The sequence below is a fragment of the Triticum dicoccoides genome, chromosome 4A (assembly GCF_002162155.2).
Source record: "Triticum dicoccoides isolate Atlit2015 ecotype Zavitan chromosome 4A, WEW_v2.0, whole genome shotgun sequence".
Taxonomy (NCBI): domain Eukaryota; kingdom Viridiplantae; phylum Streptophyta; class Magnoliopsida; order Poales; family Poaceae; genus Triticum; species Triticum dicoccoides.
Genome location: NC_041386.1, coordinates 318963452 through 318983102, shown reverse-complemented (window position 1 = coordinate 318983102; position 19651 = coordinate 318963452).

Here is a 19651-nt window from a genome sequence, read left to right as displayed (position 1 = left end):
ATAAAACAATTTCTAACGGTACCAAAATTATATGAATTTGGCCTTATCAGAAAGTTTAGGTCAAGGGCTTCGATTTGCAAAAAGAATCAACTGAAACGGAGCTACGAAACTCAAGTTATGATCAAACGAAGTTTGAATTCAAATCTGATCTAATTCCAATTTTAAACTCTTCAAAGACATGTTTGAGTTGAATTAATTGATAGAGGAGATCATAACGAAGAAGTGGGCGTTGGTTTCGTTGGATTTGGACAAACGAGTAAAAAGTTATGGCTATTTGAAAAATCAGGGCCAAGCTGTTTTACGGAAGAAAAAAATAGATACAGGCTAGGGTCTAATGTATAAATACGTAGACTAATTGATAATCTAATTACTTTATCGTATTAGTCTAAAAAAATAATAAACTACGAAAGTATAAGAAGAAAAAAAAATAAAGAGAGATACCTTTATAAGGCAGACAAAAGATGACTTTGGAGAGAAGAGAAAAATTCTAGAAGTCGCGCCGGAGAGGAGAAATATATTTTTCTTCAATGAATCTAGTCAAACCAAAATATTGATTTAACCTGAATCAGATGATTTTTGAAGGCTCTATGGGTCTATATTTATTGGTGGAAAAGAGGTTTAGAGGTTAAAGGCTAGGCAATGTGGGAGTAAACGTAGACGAAAAATATACGAAACAGACAAGAAAAGAGATGGATGGGCCTAAAGGCCTTCGGCCGGCCGCGCGCACGCTGCGGTGCAGTTTTTTTTGGAAAATTTGGCCTAAGATAAAAAAAGAAAAAAAACTAAAAAGGCTGGCTGGGCCTGGCCCATATAGGATAAAGAAGAAAAAGAAAAATAGGGCGCCCGCTGGTACTATGATGCGCACGTGGGCGATAGTTAGTTTCAGGCGCACGCGTAGTTTTTTTTTAAACAGAATGAGATAAACTAAAAAACAAAAATAAAAATAAAACTTTATATAGGCATATTATATATATCAAAATTTTCAGAAAAAGATTTTATACGACTTGAACATTTTTCTAGCATTAAATAAAACACACACAAATTCTAATAATTCAAAGAGTGCTACTAGTCTAATAAAATCCAACAAAAATCATTTTAAAAAATATCAAAATGATTTCAAATTTATTTCTCTCCAATTTTCTGTTGTAGGGAATCATGTTACCCTAATTTCCATATATTTTATTTTTTGAGAAAAATAATTTGAATAAACTCAAATAACTCCAAATTGAAAATAACTTCAAAAGAACTTTGAATTTAATTCTTTGAAACTCCCAACTCATATTTCATATAATTTGAAGAAGTCATTTTATCTTCTCTCATGAAAATCATTGAGCTGCATGAAGTTTATGAGTTAAAATATTTCCAAATGAAATTCAATTATTTTCAAATACCCTTTCATTTAATTTAAATGGAAGAAGTCATATCATCTTCGCTCAAGGGTTTTGTATTTGAAAATAATTTGAAATCATGGAGATCGGAAAGCAAATATGAAAGTTTGGGAAAGTCCTTTTATTCCCTCTCATTTAACTTTCAAAAAGTTTTGAATTCACTCACTTTCAGACAATCAATCAAACAATCAATCAAATCTATCTATTTATTATAACATTCCAAAGTTTAGAATTTTGGGATGTTACAAACCTACCACCCTTAAAATGAATCTCGTCCTCGAAATTCGGAGAAGCTAGAAAGAAATAGGTTAGGTTCGGGGTCTTCTCAAAATCCATCGATCGTCTCCGGGGTCTCGGGTGCTACCACCCTTAGAAACGTTGTTACGGTCCCATCAATACTCATATACTCCATCCTTATTTTTGACAGGGCCGGTCTTCTCAGATTTTTAGTATAATTCCTTTCTCTGGGCTCTTCCGGTAACGGCATAACCTTTTCCTCAATTCTTCTGTACTTTCATCTTGGTAAGGTTATTCCGAGACTGGGTCTTCTTAGCTGACGGGTCTGGCGCCAATACTTAACAACTATCGATATCTCATGGTGGTCAACCATTTATGGTTTCTCCTGCAGGAAATGGGTCTGGTTGATCCTCACCGTATAACCTACGGTTGGCAAAACTGCCTTGTACAAGGGAAAAATACCTATACCATTCTAAGGCTTAAACAAGGTTTTGATCGTCGTCTCTCTACTATAGGTAAGTCAATCAGATTTACCATCCCATATAGCAAGGCGAATAATAAGAGTAAGTCGGTATGGTGATCAATCCATCCCGCACCCAAATCATTACCTTGTATACAGTTTAGCGAATCTCGCATTCTAACACTCGGTCATCCTCACAAGCATTGCAGAATTTCTCTTGTCGACGAACTGGGTTCGGATAAATCCATGGATTCTGCAAGCCAAACAATCATCTATCATTCCTTCACCACTCTCAGGTTTGCGTAAACTCCTATAAGATCGTCTATCGATAAACGTCGTATCTTCCTCCGGGGTTTTACCTTCAGCAAGAGTGTGCTTGCTTCTTGGCAGGTCCTGTGGCCTGTGGGTTATGGCCCATCTCATCACTTGTAGTCCTTGAACTTATCATCGGGCAACCGATCATTATTCCAACTTCCAACTTCTAGATCCCTAGCATACTTAAAATCCATCCAATTGTATCGTCTCCCTTCCTTCTATTTGTACAAGACTAAGACGTGATTACTCAAACTCATCATGGAATTTCCATTGATCCATATTTCCAACATCATACCTCCTTTATATCCAATAGTAATTTATCTCTTCATCCTCGTGGGATATCCCACATACCGAGATAAAAACTTATACTTATGGAGTCCATATTCCACATCATTATCCTTTCTAGGGTCAAGCGTCCTTACAGGGGAATATTGGCCATCTCTGCATGGCACTTCTTCAACTGGAAAACATGAAACACATCATGAACCCCTGACAGTCCTTCGGGTGACTCCAACTTGTTGTCCACTTCTCCCATACGCTCCAAAACTCGGTATGGTCCTATAAATCTCGGGGCTAACTTTCCCTTAACTCCAAATCGTTTAACTCCTCGCAAAGGGGCACACGAAGACATGCTCTGTCTCCAATTTCATAGACTACCTCCTTGCGTTTTTAAGTCTGCATATCTCTTCTGCCTGGACTGAGCTACCTTCAGTCTATCTCGAATCAACTTAACATTCTCTTCTGACTCCTTGATCAACATTTGGTCCAAACAACTGACGGTCTCCAACTTCATCCCACACACTCTTGGGGTATCACACATATCGAGAAAAAACTCGTATTCATTTTGTCTGAAATTCACTCAGTGGAGTATCCTTATCTTTTCCAGGGGTCAAGGGTTCTTACAGGGTACTACCACCCTTAAAATGCACAAATCTTCCATAGACCATATTTCTCATATCCTCAAAATGGCCAAAATTCTTCTTCATAGAGTAACAACTCATAAAATCCATGTTAGTACCAACGATGCTACTTTATTCATTCTCAAATGATTACTATCTATTGCTCCTCCATTACATGTCTAAACTCAAAACCTCAATATAAAAGAAAATGTTCTCACTTCTACTACTCCATTTCTTTTGTTGCAAACTCAACTACCTAGCACAAGTTTCCTTCTCCTTGGGGCATTCTCTGGCAAAGTGCCCTGCTCCATTACAACTAAAACGTATTACTTCTGACAAGTATCAAGGTTTCCTTTTTGGGCAATTGTTGAGGTAGTGCCCTGACTCCTTGCACCTGTAATAGGTGATATGACTCAGGTCCTTCCTGGAATCCAATCTGCTTCTCTTCCTGGACCTTTCCATGCCAATCATGGCTTCTATTTCTTGTGGGTCATATTCTACTTCCTCTGTCGGGAATTATACTAGATCCCCATTCAAACAATTTTGGGAGATGTGTCCTTCTTCTCCACATGAATAGCAAGACTTAGTGCAGGGTTTACTTAGGTCTTCTTTAGGCGTGTCCTCCATCTCTTCCTTCATCACAACTTCTTCTAAAATTTCCATGAGGGCTCCTTTCATTACTTCTTTCTTCTGCTGGATGGTTCGTTGTACCATGGGGTAAATGTGACACTGAGCAGGATAGTGGGTAGTCCCTTCACACAAGAAACAAGTAATCTGCCTAATTGGGCATTCTTCAACTGGGTGACTTCCTTCACAATTAGGGCATTCATCCTTGTGTTCTTTATGGGTGTGTCCGATTTCTCCACAAATCTTGCATGCACAAGGTTTCTTCATGTCCTTTCTATAAGGCTTCAACTTCTGGGAAACAAGCCGAGACTTTGGCAGAGTCAACTTAAATTCTTTCCAAGTGGTCACTCCTTGCCATCCATTGATGGTTTGGTACATCCTCCACCAAGTAGCAGCACCTCTTTCAAAGCACTGAAGAGCATGCTGGGTCATATCCTTTCCGACTATAGGGTTATTCTCCATGTTCCGAATCCATCGGTCCGTCTCCAATTGACTTATCGGTCCAGAAAATATAAGCTCATCTTCATTCATCCTCTATTGGGTCCATGGGTTTGGGGTGAGATAAGAGAGATAGAGAGGGATACACACAATACAAACAAAAGTTTTGAAAAGACATATTTTATTTGTGGCCGTCGGGAAAAACATCAAACAAATGACAGCTCACAAACGTCGCATCTAACGTAGGTGTAATACAGGGGTTTGGTCTTCTAAAGGTCAATAAATCTTCAACATCTCCAAACTCTTCAAGCCTTGTTCATGCCTCCAATGGCTTCTTCCGATCGTGCTTGTCCTTCTCAAGTTCTTTTGCCAGATCATCTCCATTGACGTGAAATCTCTCGTGACATCCTTTAATACTCCGGAGTTGTATTTCAAACTTCTAGGTTTCAACATCCTTGGCATGAACCATGGTCTAGTTCCTGACGAATCTCTGTTTTCTCGAGGTTGTAGCTCCTCCAGCTTGGCTACTTTCAGCTTTTGGTTCCTGAGTTCTTCACGAAATACTTCCTTGTCAAAATACTGCTTCTTGTAGGTCCATCTTAACTTCTTGATGTAACACTCCAGATCCTGGTGATGCACTAGCTAAGGTTAACTTCACCTCTTGCTGATAGACGCTCCATCAGCCTTCTACCATCCAATCCTTCCATGCATATGCATGCTTAACTCAGCACGGTGACAATAGCATAAGCGGGTGATGACATAATGGATAACCATGTTTCTGCTCTTGTCATTCCCATGAGCTATCTCTCCATAGTTGATATCTCCTGCCTAAGAGTTCTCTTTGACAAAACTTCGAGTTCTCATGCTCCTTGTTTGAGTCTTTCTCTGATACACCTTGATCTCAGGTATTGACAACTTCCATAGTCTGCCAAGTTCCATAAGGGTAGCCTTCCTAGGTCATACAAATCTGGGAATTCTTCAGAGCCTTCAAATTCTACTTGTCTTCGGTCTTCAACCGTTGTAGTTTCCATTATTCAGATACACGGAAAATACTCTTCATTCCGAAGTGGTCTTAGTTGTCCAATATCTTGTACTTCTTGGAGTGGTCTCGTCAGTCGAATCTTCATGAGGTCAAAAGGAAAAAGTGGGTATGGTCTCACTAAAGGGAATTTTTGAATAAGCTCAGAAGAGAAGAGAGGTAAAAGGTCTTTTTGAAAAGTAAAGTTTTAGAGAAAGATATTTCCTATGGGATTGCCAGTTTCTAGGGTCACGTCCTACAGTCAACATGTGCTCTGATACCATCTTGTAGCAACCCAACCCGAATGGATCAAGTCTCTGTGCTTAAGTGTCATCCCTGGATCGGTATGCTGACACACACAGTACTCGAGGATTTATAACAGAGGTAAATCACATGTATAAGTAACGTAAAATACTATTACCTCAATCCAAATAGCGGAAGTAACAAGGTTGTGGATTCCCATCAACACCAACGGCAAAGTTGAGTGTAGAAATCGTAACCCTAACGTATCACTTACTCGTCGTAAGATTCCTGCAACATGAGACGTTGCAGCCACAAAGGGTCAGTACATTGAATGTACTGGCAAATTCACACCATAGATAGAAATGATGAACAATGGCTATCACTACATGCATATTTGGCTGGTGGAAAAGCTCTATGGTTATAGTTTTGCGTAAAGCCAATTCTTCCCTACTGCGAAGGAATAAATTTTATTAACTATCATGGTGGTTGTTGAACATTGAGAATGGTTGACAGCATTCTCAATCCCAATTAAGTAACATCATTATACCCAACAAAATTATTTAAAGTCACATGATGAGATTCAAATGATAATCCAGGTACTAGATACTCAAGTTGTCCATAACTGGGGACACGACTAATCATGATTAGTTTATACACTATGCAGAGGTTTGCACACTTTTCCCCACAAGACCCGATCTCCTCCGTTGGATTTCACGCACTACATGGTGCTTGGGAAACGGATGACCGAGACATAGTCTTTCAGAAGCGTTTGCACCTTACGATGGGTAGACCGTACCACCTACTACCCCTACATCTGCTAGTCTACCACTGTAAGAGTTCACACGACTTAATCAACTATGCTAGAGCCCATAATAGCTTGTGGCTGCACACGGAAGTTTATAGCATGAAAAATCTCATGATCCCTTTGAGCTTGGGTGGCGGTCCATAAAAAAAACAGGCAATCCTGGTCTACCCAGGTGCCTAGACAGGCAATCCTAGAATAACAAGGCGCCTCAATCCACCCAGATGTGTGTTTAAGTTGCCACCTTAAGTAAACCATTAATTAACAATCTCACATCTGTCATGAAATACTCTCAAATCCAATCCACGTCTACGAGCATAGCATGGCAATGAAAGCATAACATAATAGTAACTCCCAAGGTTTGAATACAGGGCAATAGGTTCCTACCTCATCAACTACTTCCGAATACCCACATGTTATCAATCCTACTCATGCAATGTTTGAGGGTTGTAACTAATGCATAAAAACTGGGTATGAAAAGGGATATGATCAAAGTGTGAACTTGCCTGCAATGTTGATGAAGATGATTCACACTCAAAAATCTTGATAGATCTACTCATCACACTCCAGTCAATCTATTGTAAGCAAGCAATAGTAACCATACATAAGCAATCACTCAAAAGATCAGAAAGATCGAAGAAGTCGATTCGGAAAACATCAAAACCAAGCAAATAGCTCTTGCAACATAAAACAATTTCTAACAGTACCAAAATTATATGAATTTGGCCTTATCAGAAAGTTTAGGTCAAGAGCTTCGATTTGCAAAAAGAATCAACTCAAACGGAGCTACGAAACTCAAGTTATGATCAAACGAAGTTTGAATTCAAATCTGATCTAATTCAAATTTTAAACTCTTCAAAAACATGTTTGAGTTGGATTAATGGATAGAGGAGATCATAACGAAGAAGTGGGCGTTGGTTTCATTGGATTTGGACAAACGAGTAAAAAGTTATTTGAAAAATCAGGGCCAAGCTGTTTTACGGAAGAAAAAAATAGATACAGGCTAGGGTCTAATGTATAAATACATAGACTAATTGATAATCTAATTACTTTATCGTATTAGTCTAAAAAATAATAAACTACGAAAGTATAAGAAGAAAAAAACAAAGAAAGATACCTTTATAAGGCAGACAAAAGATGACTTTGGAGAGAAGAGAAAATTTCTAGAAGTCGCACCGGAGAGGAGAAATATATTTTTCTTAAATGAATCTAGTCAAACCAAAATATTGATTTAACCCGAATCGGATGATTTTTGGAGGCTCTATGGGTCTATATTTATTGGTGGAAAAGAGGTTTAGAGGTCAAAGGCTAGGCAATGTGGGACTAAACGTAGATGAAAAATATACAAAACAGACAAGAAAAGAGATGGATGGGCCTAAAGGCCTTCGGCCGGCCGCGCGCACGCTGCGGTGCAGTTTTTTTTTGGAAAATTCGGCCCAAGATAAAAAAAAGAAAAAAAACTGAAAAGGCTGGCTGGGCCTGGCCCATATAGGATGCGCCCGCTGGTACTATGATGCGCACGTGGGCGACAGTTAGTTTCAGGCGCGCGCGTAGTTTTTTTTAAACAGAATGCGATAAACTAAAAAACGAAAATAAAAGTTAAACTTTATATAGGCATATTATATATCAAAATTTTCAGAAAAACATTTTCTACGACTTGAACATTTTTCTAGCATTAAATAAAACGCACACAAATTCTAATAATTCAAAGAGTGCTACTGGTCTAATAAAATCCAACAAAAATCATTTAAAAAAATATCAAAATGATTTCAAATTTATTTCTCTCCAATTTTCTGTTGTACGGAATCATGTTACCCTAATTTCCATATATTTTATTTTTGGAGAAAAATTATTTGAATAAAACTCAAATAACTCCAAATTGAAAATAACTTCAAAAGAACTTTGAATTTAAATCTTTAAAACTCCCAACTCATATTTCATATAATTTGAAGAAGTCATTTTATCTTCTCTCATGAAAATCATTGAGCTGCATGAAGTTTATGAATTGAAATATTTCCAAATGAAAATCAATTATTTTGAAATACCCTTTCATTTAATTTAAATGGAAGAAGTCATATCATCTTCGCTCAAGGGTTTTGTAGATCGGAAAGCAAATATGAAAGTTTGGGAAAGTCCTTTTATTCCCTCTCATTTAACTTTCAAAAAGTTTTGAATTCACTCACTTTCAGACAATCAATCAAACAATCAATCAAATCTATCTATTTCTTATAACATTCCAAAGTTTAGAATTTTGGGATGTTACAGAGTCGGGCTTAGCCCAAGTTGCCTGCGTGCATCTATAAATAAAGGTCATATGGCCATGTAAAAGGGAGGTTTTTTAGTTTTATAGGAAATACTCAGAAAACACATCTGATGGATGCGCCACATTTGTGCTCTTGCGTCCCTCGTTAGGGTTTGATATTGCATCGTGTTTCGGCGGCGTTGATCGTCAAGACACAAGCGCCGTTTTGGTTCTAGCAATTCTGCAAGGGTCAATCCACTCTGCATTCTTTTACCCTCCAGTTCTACTAGTTCACGATCTCTGTCTGCCTAATTACTCCGTCGCCATCGCCGCCGCTAATCACCTTTAGCTTAATCCCTCCATCTATCCTAGTACTACTACACCATGTGTGTACTTCTGATTAATCCACTATATTTCATCTAGCTACTACATACGCCTGCAAGCATTTCCTATCATCTGTTGTTTTACGTTCCTTGCTACCAACCCCAGTGCTACCTGTCTGTGCGTGCGGTGAAAGATCGGGCCACCCAAAAATTCATCTCAATGCTACTTGAGGCATATCAGCTCCCAAGCTAGATAAATAGCAGGATTAAATTTACCCTCAAATGACGGTAAAAAGATAACCTGACCATGTGCTTGTGTGTGTTGTCCCAACTCTCGTGATGGTGAAGATGTGTCCGTCGTCCAAGAACTTCTATCTCCGGAACCCATCATGATTAGTAGACACAAGAAACAAAATTCGAGAATAATGTTCCTATGAGCTACTAGGATGTGGTTGTAAAGTGCTCACATTAAAGCAAATATCAATATCTTACAAGTTCTTACCATGCGGCAGGTGGTGACAGGCAACCAGCGGTGTCAAATAACTCCGAAGATTGTGTAAATAATAGAGGCGAAGGTGTCCCGATCTTACGATGAGATGATAACTATCGATTTGGTGGAGACGACTTTGACGATCCGACTACAAACGTGCACGATGTTGCGCCTTAGCAATCGCTAAACCAATCTCCTGAGGTTACTGACGATGCCAGAAGCACGGTCAGCCTGACCACGAAGGTCTATTCCTGCAAGCAATCGAAGAACGAGCAAGAATATGATAAAGCAATCTGAATATTGCGAATATATATGAAGTATTGATAATGGTGGGAATCCGTAAGCGGTCTCGGTCTGGTCGTTGGACACAAACGAAGTACACGAAGTTGCAATGGCTAACTTTTAACTAAACAAATCCCAAGGAAAATGCTACTAGATGGATCTACTTATATAGGAACAAGGGGTGGCGTCCAAGGAGGTGGAAGGACGTCCCAAGGCAGCCTAAACTAACCCTAGGTCGTACAAGACTCATGGGCCCAAGTGGAGGTGGTGCAACACCTTTGGACTTGTTGTTTGACTCGGATTCTGGTGCAGCGTGAGATTGTTTCGTTGATATCTCAATGATCCGAACGAATTTGAAGGTGATTCCAATTGGGTTAGAAAGAGCACCAAATCTACTTTCTAACAAAAAAATCACCCAATTTGGAGTCCGTATGAAAAAGTTGTTGACGTTTTGAGTAACGTATGTCTGTGCAGTCCGAATCTGAATCCAGAACGTGAGAGACTTGGACTCTATCTTCTCTTAGCCCAAAAGTGACGTGAGAGAACTTTTTGAACAGAACCTAAACTTCTCCTTTTCCCAAAAGGCTCAGACGGGCTTGGAAAAAGGATGAATAGATCTAACTTTTTTTTGTGGCTTTTCCTTGGACAATAGGTAAGAAAATAAATCTAATCTAGGAAAAACTGGAAATTCTCACCGAGCAACCTGAAAACTGATACCACTTGATAGAGGCGAGGGTATCCCGATCTTTCGATGAGATGATAACTATCGATTTGGTGGAGACGACTTTGACGATCCGACTACAAACATGCAATGACGTAGCGCCTTAGCAATCGCTAAACCAACTCCGAGAGGTTATTGACCACGCCGGAGCACAATCAACCTGACCACGAAGGTCTATTCCTGCACACAATCAAAGAACGAGCAAGAATATGATAAAGCAATCTAAATATTGCGAATATAGATGAAGTATTGATAAAGGTGGGGATCCGTAAGCGGTCTTGGTCTGGTCGTTGGACACAATCGAAGTACACGAAGTTGCAATGGCTAACTTTTAACTCAACAAATCCCAAGGAAAAAGCTACTAGATGGATCTACTTATATAGGAGCAAGGGGTGGAGACCAAGGAGGTGGGAGGACGTCCCAAGGCAGCCTAAAACTAACCCTAGGTCGTACAAGGCTCATGGGCCCAAGTGGAGGTGGTGCAAAACCTTTGGACTTGTTGTTTGACTCGGATTCTGCTACAGTGTCAGATTGTTTCGTCAATATCTCAATGCTCCGGACGAATTTGAAGGTGATTCCAATTGGGTTGGATAGAGCACAAAATCTAATTTCCAACAAAAAAACCACCCAATTTGGAGTCAGTATGAAAAAGTTGTTGACGTTTTGAGTCAGGTATGTATGTGCAGTCCGAATCTGAATCCAGAACGTGAGAGACTTGGACTCTATCTTCTCTTGGCCCAAAAGTGACGTGAGAGAACTTTTTGAACAGAACCTAAACTTCTCCTTTTCCCTTATCTTCATATGTGGATTGTACAAATGTCCCATACACCTACAATTAGACAAAACACAAAAGTGTGTGAAGTATTTTTGTTCTGGATAACATAAATAGATTATTGAATAGTTTGCACTAGAAATCACGTGACAAATATGCATGTATGCAATATTTTTGGTCGTATGCAAGGTAGTCATGTCCTCATCAGTCAAGCGGTTCCAAGGGGAACGTACGTATACACGGTGTAGAAATATGTGGAGCTGGGTTGGCTATATATGGTAGCAAAAGATTAGCAATAATCAATCAAGAGATGCAATGTTGAATAAACGCTCAACGACAGTACTGTGATGGTCCTAGGCTAGACCGAACTAGAGACGCGAGCCTAGAACACTAATGAGGTCACGTCATAGCACAACTAGCATCAATGAAGGATAGTAAGTAGCTCTGGACAGCAAGATATAAGTGAAGATCAAAACGGTAGTAAAGATAATGATGTGAAACAACAGCCAAGCAGGATATATCAACAACTTTATCTCCAACTTTCCTCTGGAAAAGTTTGTGCCAATTTTTTGATAATTTTTTTCAAAAATGGTATTGGCTCAAGCTTTCAAACTGATGAGGACATCAATACCATTGTTACACCCACAGCCCCTGCTGCTATACATACTGGACCAATTACTAGAGCTCGCGCACGCCAATTGATTTATCAGGTACTTTCGTTTCTTGGTAACGATTCTAATTTTTATGAGAATATGATGCTGCCTAAATTGGATACATTTATTTTGCTTACAAATGAAGGGCCTAGCTTGGACAAGAAAGATGAACCTTGGAACAAGTTCAAGCATGGAGATGATGGCATGCGCAAGGGGATCTAGAACTGAGTTACAAGTGATGATTTTAGGACTTTGAAGCCACCATAAGGAGTGCATGAAGCCTTGGACGAAATACACAAGATGCCACTTCATAAATTTTGTCCAGAGGCTATTTTAGGTGCTGCGTCACCTTATTATTGGGTCAGGCCCATGTATTTTCCAAATACTTAAGTATAGGCTGTTTTTACAGTCCGTATGTGTGGGGAAACAAGAGTTAGGGTTGGTTTCGGACCCCTCTTCCAAGGGCCACGAAATTCCCCCCTCTTCCTCCATATATACAACCCTTAGGGCGTCGTTTAGACTTTGGGTTTTGTTTAGGTTAAAGTTCACCATAGCTTAACTTCGCGTACTTCGTTTGTGTTCAACGACCAGAGAAAGGTGTCACAGAACCCCACCTTGATCAATAAAGCTTTCATCTTATATTCGCAATATCCAGATTGCAATCTTAGTTTCTTGCTTGTTCTTCGTTTGCCTGCAAGAAAAAGACCTTTGTGGTCAGGTTGATCGTACTCTGGCGTGGTCAATAACCTCTCGGAGTTGGTTTAGCGATTGCTAAGGCGCGACGTCCTCACACGTTCGTAGTTGGATCGTCAAAGTCGACTTCCTCGAAAACGATAGCCACCATCTCATCAAAAGACGGGACACCTTTGGCTCTATCAAGTGGTATCAGATTTCCAGGTTGCTCGGTGAGATTTTACAGTTTTTCGTAGTTTAGACCGAGTCTGTTCTTCATACCTCTAGTCCACGAAAAAGCCAACAAAAATTAGGGTTAGTTCATCCTGTCCGAACCAATCTAAGCCTTTGCATAATCTTTTCTGTATTTGCTTTGTTGAATTTGCGGCTGCATCGTCGTGTCAAGTTGCTGGTCTTAGCGTCTAGTCCTTTAGAGTTTCGAGTTCTGTTCACAGGTTGTCACGTCGCCGCTGCCATATATCACCACCGCATCATCATCATCACTGTTGCCATATACCACCACCACACCAACTTCATCGTCGCTGCCATATTCACCACCAATTCGAGTCCATATACGCCACCACATATCCGCCGCCATCACGCCAATCCGAGTCCACCTGCAACATATATCCGCCACCAGTCCAGTTTCCACCAGATTCATCGCCGCCACCAGTCCGAGATTCCACCAGATTCATCCCTGCCACCAGTCCTAGTCCGACTCCAGTCATTGTTGCTTTTGTTTTCAATTTCCAGATCACGCGATACTCCGAGTCGTGACAGAGTAGGACTCCCCAACTTTCGTGCACCCGCAGAAGAAAAATAGTTCCAAACTCAAAAAAAAACTAAGTCTCAAAAATTCTGGCTAGGCAGTTTTTAGACCATTTGTAGACTTTTTCAAAAAAAATTTGTTGCGGAAGCAAAAAAAAAGGAAAAAAAAGCGCAAAAAAGTGAAAAAAAGAAAAAAAATTCAGAGCGTGCTCCTCCCTTGTTTACATGCAGCGCCGTGAGTTTGTTAGTGTTCTTGGCTCGCGTCTCTAGCACGGTCTAGCCTAGGACCAGCACAGTATCGTCGTTGAGCGTTTTTTCAACTTTGCATCTCTGAATTGCTTATTGGTGACCTCTTTTGCTACCATATTATAAGCCTTCCTAGCTCCACATACATCTACGTCGTTCGTTTGACTCTCCCTGGTAATCGCTCTATCCAAGCTTTGAGAATTTTGACTACGATGGTTGCCAATCACTGCCTACTGCTGGGTAAGAACTGGTAAGAATTTGAGATTTGCTTGACGGATTTGTGACACCACCACCACCTCTTGTTAGTAGTCTATAGGATCATATTATTGTGTGTTTCTATTGTTGCTAACCATGGCAGGATCACAAGCCGACGAGACTGACTGGGAGAACATGACGAATAAGGAGTTGCATGATGAATTTCAGCAAATGATGAGTGGACAGGTGCAAGATGTGCTAAACAGATTTGAAGAGGCCATGGAGAAGATAGATGGCATGGAGAAGACATTCGAAACAAAGCTCGATAACATGTTTAATGAATTGCTCGCGCGTCTTCCACCACCACCACCGGCTGCACCTAATGCACCTTTACAACAACAACAACAACAACAACAATAACAACAACAACGACTACCTCCACATCGCGAATCAGCCCTCCGCCGAGCGAGCCATCTCCCTCTTGCACCTGGCCAAACTGTTGGTGCTGCTGTTGATACTTCTGTGGCTCCTGCTGCTGATGCGGAGGAGGATGATTTTGCGGGAGATTACGAGGATGAGGTTGATCAAAATCAGAACTACGTGCCACCACCAGCACCGCAACCACCAGGTCGTCCACATGCAAATAATGGCAATGGTAGGCTCACTCTCAGGTACGTGATCATGACCATCTCCCTAAACTGAAATTGAATATTCCACCATTTGAGGGTAGATATGTTCCTGATATATATCTTACTTGGGAGTTAGAAACTGAACAACGATTTACATGTTTACAATATCCCGAGGAGCGACGTGTTCCTGCTGCTGTTTGTGCTTTCACTAGTTTTGCATGTTTTTGGTGGTCTGAGCATTGTAGATTATATCCTATTCCAGCTACTTGGGCTGCTTTGAAATATGCTATGCGTACTCGTTGGGTTCCACCATATTATCAACGTGAATTACTTCAAAAATTGTAGCGTTTAAGACAAGGAAATTTTTTTTGTAGAAGAATATTATCAGGAATTACAAACTGGCATGATTAGATGTGGTATTGTTGAGGAGAATGAAGCTATGCTTGCACGTTTTATGGGTGAATTAAATAAAGAGATTCAGACCATTCTAGAGTATAAGGAGTATACTAATATCACTCGTTTATTCCATCTTGCTTGTAAATCTGAACATGAAGTGCAGGATCGACACGCATTGGCGCGAACTAACTTTTCTGCAGGTCGATCTTCATCATGGACACCACGTGCATCCTCTACTTTCATTGCACCAGCACCTCCATCAGGTGCCACCTCCAGCCGTGATACAAGAAAGCAGACACAACCACCACTATCTGCCAAGAGCGCACCTGCTGGGCTTGCGCAGAGTTCTGCTTCTTCCATGGCATCAACAGGGCACACAAGTGATATTATTTGTCGTCATTGTAAGGGAGGAGGTCATTATGCGAGAGAATGCAAATCTCCGCGTGTGATGATTGCTACCGCGGATGGTGGATATGAGTCCGCTAGTGACTATGATGAGGAGACTTTGGCTCTTATTACACGTGAAGAACATGGTGGAGATGATTCTGATCATGAGACGCAATACATGGCTCCTGAAGATGCTCACAGGTATGAATGTTTAGTTGCTCAACGTGTTTTGAGTGTGCAGGTCACACAAGCTGAGCAAAATCAGAGGCACAATTTGTTCCATACCAAGGGAGTTGTGAAAGAACGTTCTGTGCGCGTCGTCATAGATGGAGGAAGCTGCAACAACTTGGCTAGCATGGAGATGGTGGAGAAGCTTTCTCTCACCACAAGACCACATCCACATCCTTACTACATCCAATGGTTCAACAACAGCGGCAAGGTTAAGGTAACACGTACTGTTCGTGTGCATTTTAGTATCTCTACATATGCTGATTATGTTGATTGTGATGTGGTACCTATGCAAGCATGATCCTTATTACTTGGTAGACCATGGCAATTTGATAAAAATTCTGTACACCATGGTAGAAACAATCACTATACTCTTGTTCATAAGGATAAAAATATTACTTTGCTTCCTATGACTCCTGAATCCATTTTGAAAGATGATATTAATGGAGCTAATAAAGCAAAACAGGAGACGAATAAGAGTGAAAATCAGATTGTTGCAAAAGAATTTGAGCAACAAATGAAGCCTAATAATAAACCATCTAGTGTTGCTTCTGAAATCAAATTGAAAAGTGCATGTTTACTTGCCACCAAATCTAATATTGATGAGCTAGATTTCAGCGAATCTGTTTGCTATGCTTTTGTGTGCAAAGAGGCATTATTTTCATTCGAGGACGTGCCTTCCTCTTTGCCTCCTACTGTCATTAACATTTTGCAGGAGTTCGCTGACGTCTTTCCAGAAGACGTGCCACCGGGATTACCACCTATTCGAGGGATTGAGCATCAAATTGACTTAATTCCCGGTGCATCATTACCCAACCGTGCACCATACCGTACCAATCCAGAGGAGACAAAGGAGATTACGCGTCAAGTACAAGAACTGCTCGACAAAGGTTATATACGCGAATCCCTTAGTCCTTGTGATGTTCCTATCATTTTAGTGCCAAAAAAGGATGGTACGTCACGTATGTGCGTTGATTGTAGAGGCATTAACAATATTTCTATTCGCTATCGTCATCCTATTCCTAGGCTAGATGATATGCTTGATGAATTGAGTGGCTCTACAATATTCTCCAAAGTTGATTTGCGTAGTGGATACCATCAAATTCGTATGAAATTGGGAGATGAATGGAAAACAACATTTAAAACTAAGTTTGGATTATATGAGTGGTTAGTCATGCCTTTTGGGTTAACTAATGCACCTAGTACTTTCATGAGGTTAATGAACGAAGTTTTACGTGCTTTCATTGGACGATTTGTGGTAGTTTACTTTGATGACATATTAATTTATAGCAAATCTTTGGAGGAACATTTGGAACATTTACGTGCTGTTTTTGTTGCTCTACGTGATGCATGTTTGATTGGTAACCTTGGAAAGTGCACCTTTTGCACCGACCGAGTATCTTTTCTTGGCTATGTTGTTACTCCACAGGGAATTGAAGTTGATAAAGCCAAGATTGATGCTATTGAGAGTTGGCCGCAGCCCAAAACAGTCACACAAGTGAGGAGTTTCCTTGGCCTCGCTGGTTTCTATAGGCGTTTTGTGAGAGATTTCAGCACCATTGCTGCACCTCTCAATGAGCTTACCAAGAAATATGTGCCTTTTCTTTGGGGTACCGCACAGGAAGAAGCCTTCTCGGTATTGAAAGATAAGTTGACACATGCTCCTTTACTCCAACTTCCTGATTTTAATAAGACTTTTGAGCTTGAATGTGATGCTAGTGGAATTGGATTAGGCGGTGTGTTATTACAAGATGGCAAACCTGTTGCATACTTTTCTGAAAAATTGAGTGGGCCTAGTCTGAATTATTCTACTTATGATAAAGAATTATATGCTCTTGTTCGGACTTTAGAAACATGGCAACATTATTTATGGCCCAAAGAATTTGTTATACATTCTGATCATGAATCTTTGAAACATATTAAAAGTCAAGCTAAACTGAATCGTAGACATGCTAAATGGGTTGAATTCATTGAGACTTTTCCTTATGTCATTAAACACAAGAAGGGAAAAGAAAATGTTATTGCTGATGCATTGTCTCGCCGCTATACTATGCTTTCACAACTTGACTTCAAAATATTTGGTTTGGAGACCATCAAAGATCAGTATGTGCATGATGCTGATTTGAAAGATGTAATGCAGAATTGTAAAGAAGGAAGAATGTGGAACAAGTTCGTCGTTAACGATGGATTTGTGTTTCGTGCTAACAAGCTATGCATTCCAGCTAGCTCCGTTCGTCTTTTGTTGTTGCAGGAGGCGCATGGCGGAGGATTAATGGGACACTTTGGCGTGAAGAAGACGGAGGACGTACTTGCTACACATTTCTTTTGGCCAAAGATGAGACGGGATGTTGAGCGTTTTATTGCTCGCTGCACTACATGTCAAAAAGCTAAGTCACGACTCAATCCTCATGGTTTATATATGCCTTTGCCTATACCTAGTGTTCCTTGGGAGGATATATCTATGGACTTTGTTTTAGGTTTACCTCGAACAAAGAAGAGGAGGGATAGCATATTTGTTGTCGTAGATAGATTCTCGAAAATGGCACACTTTATACCATGTCATAAAAGCGATGATGCTGTTAATGTTGCTGATTTGTTCATTCGTGAAATTATTCGCTTGCATGGTGTGCCAAATACTATTGTTTCAGATCGTGATACTAAATTTCTTAGCCACTTTTGGAGATGTTTATGGGCTAAGTTGGGGACTAAACTGCTTTTTAGTACTACTTGTCACCCCCAAACTGATGGACAAACTGAAGTAGTCAATAGAACGTTGTCTACTATGCTTAGGGCTGTTTTGAAGAATAATAAGAAAATATGGGAGGAATGCTTGCCTCATAGTGAATTTGCTTATAATCGTTCATTGCATTCTACTACTAAGATGTGCCCTTTTGAAGTTGTGTATGGTTTCCTACCTCGTGCACCTATTGATTTGTTGGCTCTTCCATCTTCAGAGAAGGTTAATTTTGATGCTAAACAGCGTGCTGAATTGATTTTAAAAATGCATGAGTTAACTAAGGAAAACATTGAGCGTATGAATGCTAAATATAAACTTGCTAGAGATAAGGGTAGAAAACATGTTTTGTTTGCACCTGGAGATCTTGTTTGGTTACATTTGCGTAAGGATAGATTTCCGGATTTGCGCAAATCAAAGTTAATGCCACGTGCTGATGGTCCCTTTAAGGTGTTAGAGAAAATAAATGATAATGCATATAAACTTGAGTTGCCTGTAGATTTTGGGGTTAGTCCCACTTTTAACATTGCAGATTTGAAGCCTTATTTGGGTGAGGAAGATGAACTTCCGTCGAGGACGACTTTATTTCAAGAAGGGGAGGATGATGAGGACATCAATACAATTGTTACACCCACAGCCCCTGCTGCTATAAATACTGGACCAATTACTAGAGCTCGTGCACACCAACTAAATTACCAGGTACTTTCGTTTCTTGGTAATGATTCTAATGTTCATGAGAATATGATGCTGCCTAAATTGGATACATTTGTTTTGCTTACAAATGAAGGGCCTAGCTTGGAGAAGAATGAACATTGGATTAAGAACAAGCATGGAGATGATGGCATGCGCAAGGGGAACAAGAACGGAGTTACAAGTGATGATTTCAGGACTTTGAAGCCACCATAATGGGTGCATGAAGCCTTGGACGAAATATACAAGATGCCACTTCATAAATTTTGTCCCGAGGCTATTATAGGTGCCGCGTCACCTTATTATTGGGCCAGGCCCATGTAATTTCGAAATACATAAGTATAGGCTATTTTTAGAGTCCGTATGTGTGGGGAAACAAGAGATAGGGTTGATTTCGGACCCCTCCACCAAGGGTCACGAAATTTCCCCCTCTTCCTCCATATATACAACCCTTAGGGCATCGTTTAGACTTTGGGTTTTGTTTAGATTAAAAGTTCGCCATAGCTGCAACTTCGCGTACTTCGTTTGTGTTCAACGACCAGACAAAGGCGTCACAGAACCCCACCTTGATCAATAAAGCTTTCATCTTATATTCGCAATATCTAGGTTGCAATCTCAGTTTCTTCCTTGTTCTTCGTTTGCTCGTAGGAAACAGACCCTCATGGTCAGGTTGATCGTGCTCCGACGTGGTCAATAACCTCGCATGTTCGTAGTCGGATCGTCAAAGTCGACTGCCACCAAAGCGATATCCATCATCTCATCAAAAGAGGGGACACCTTTGCCTCTATCAGCTTGA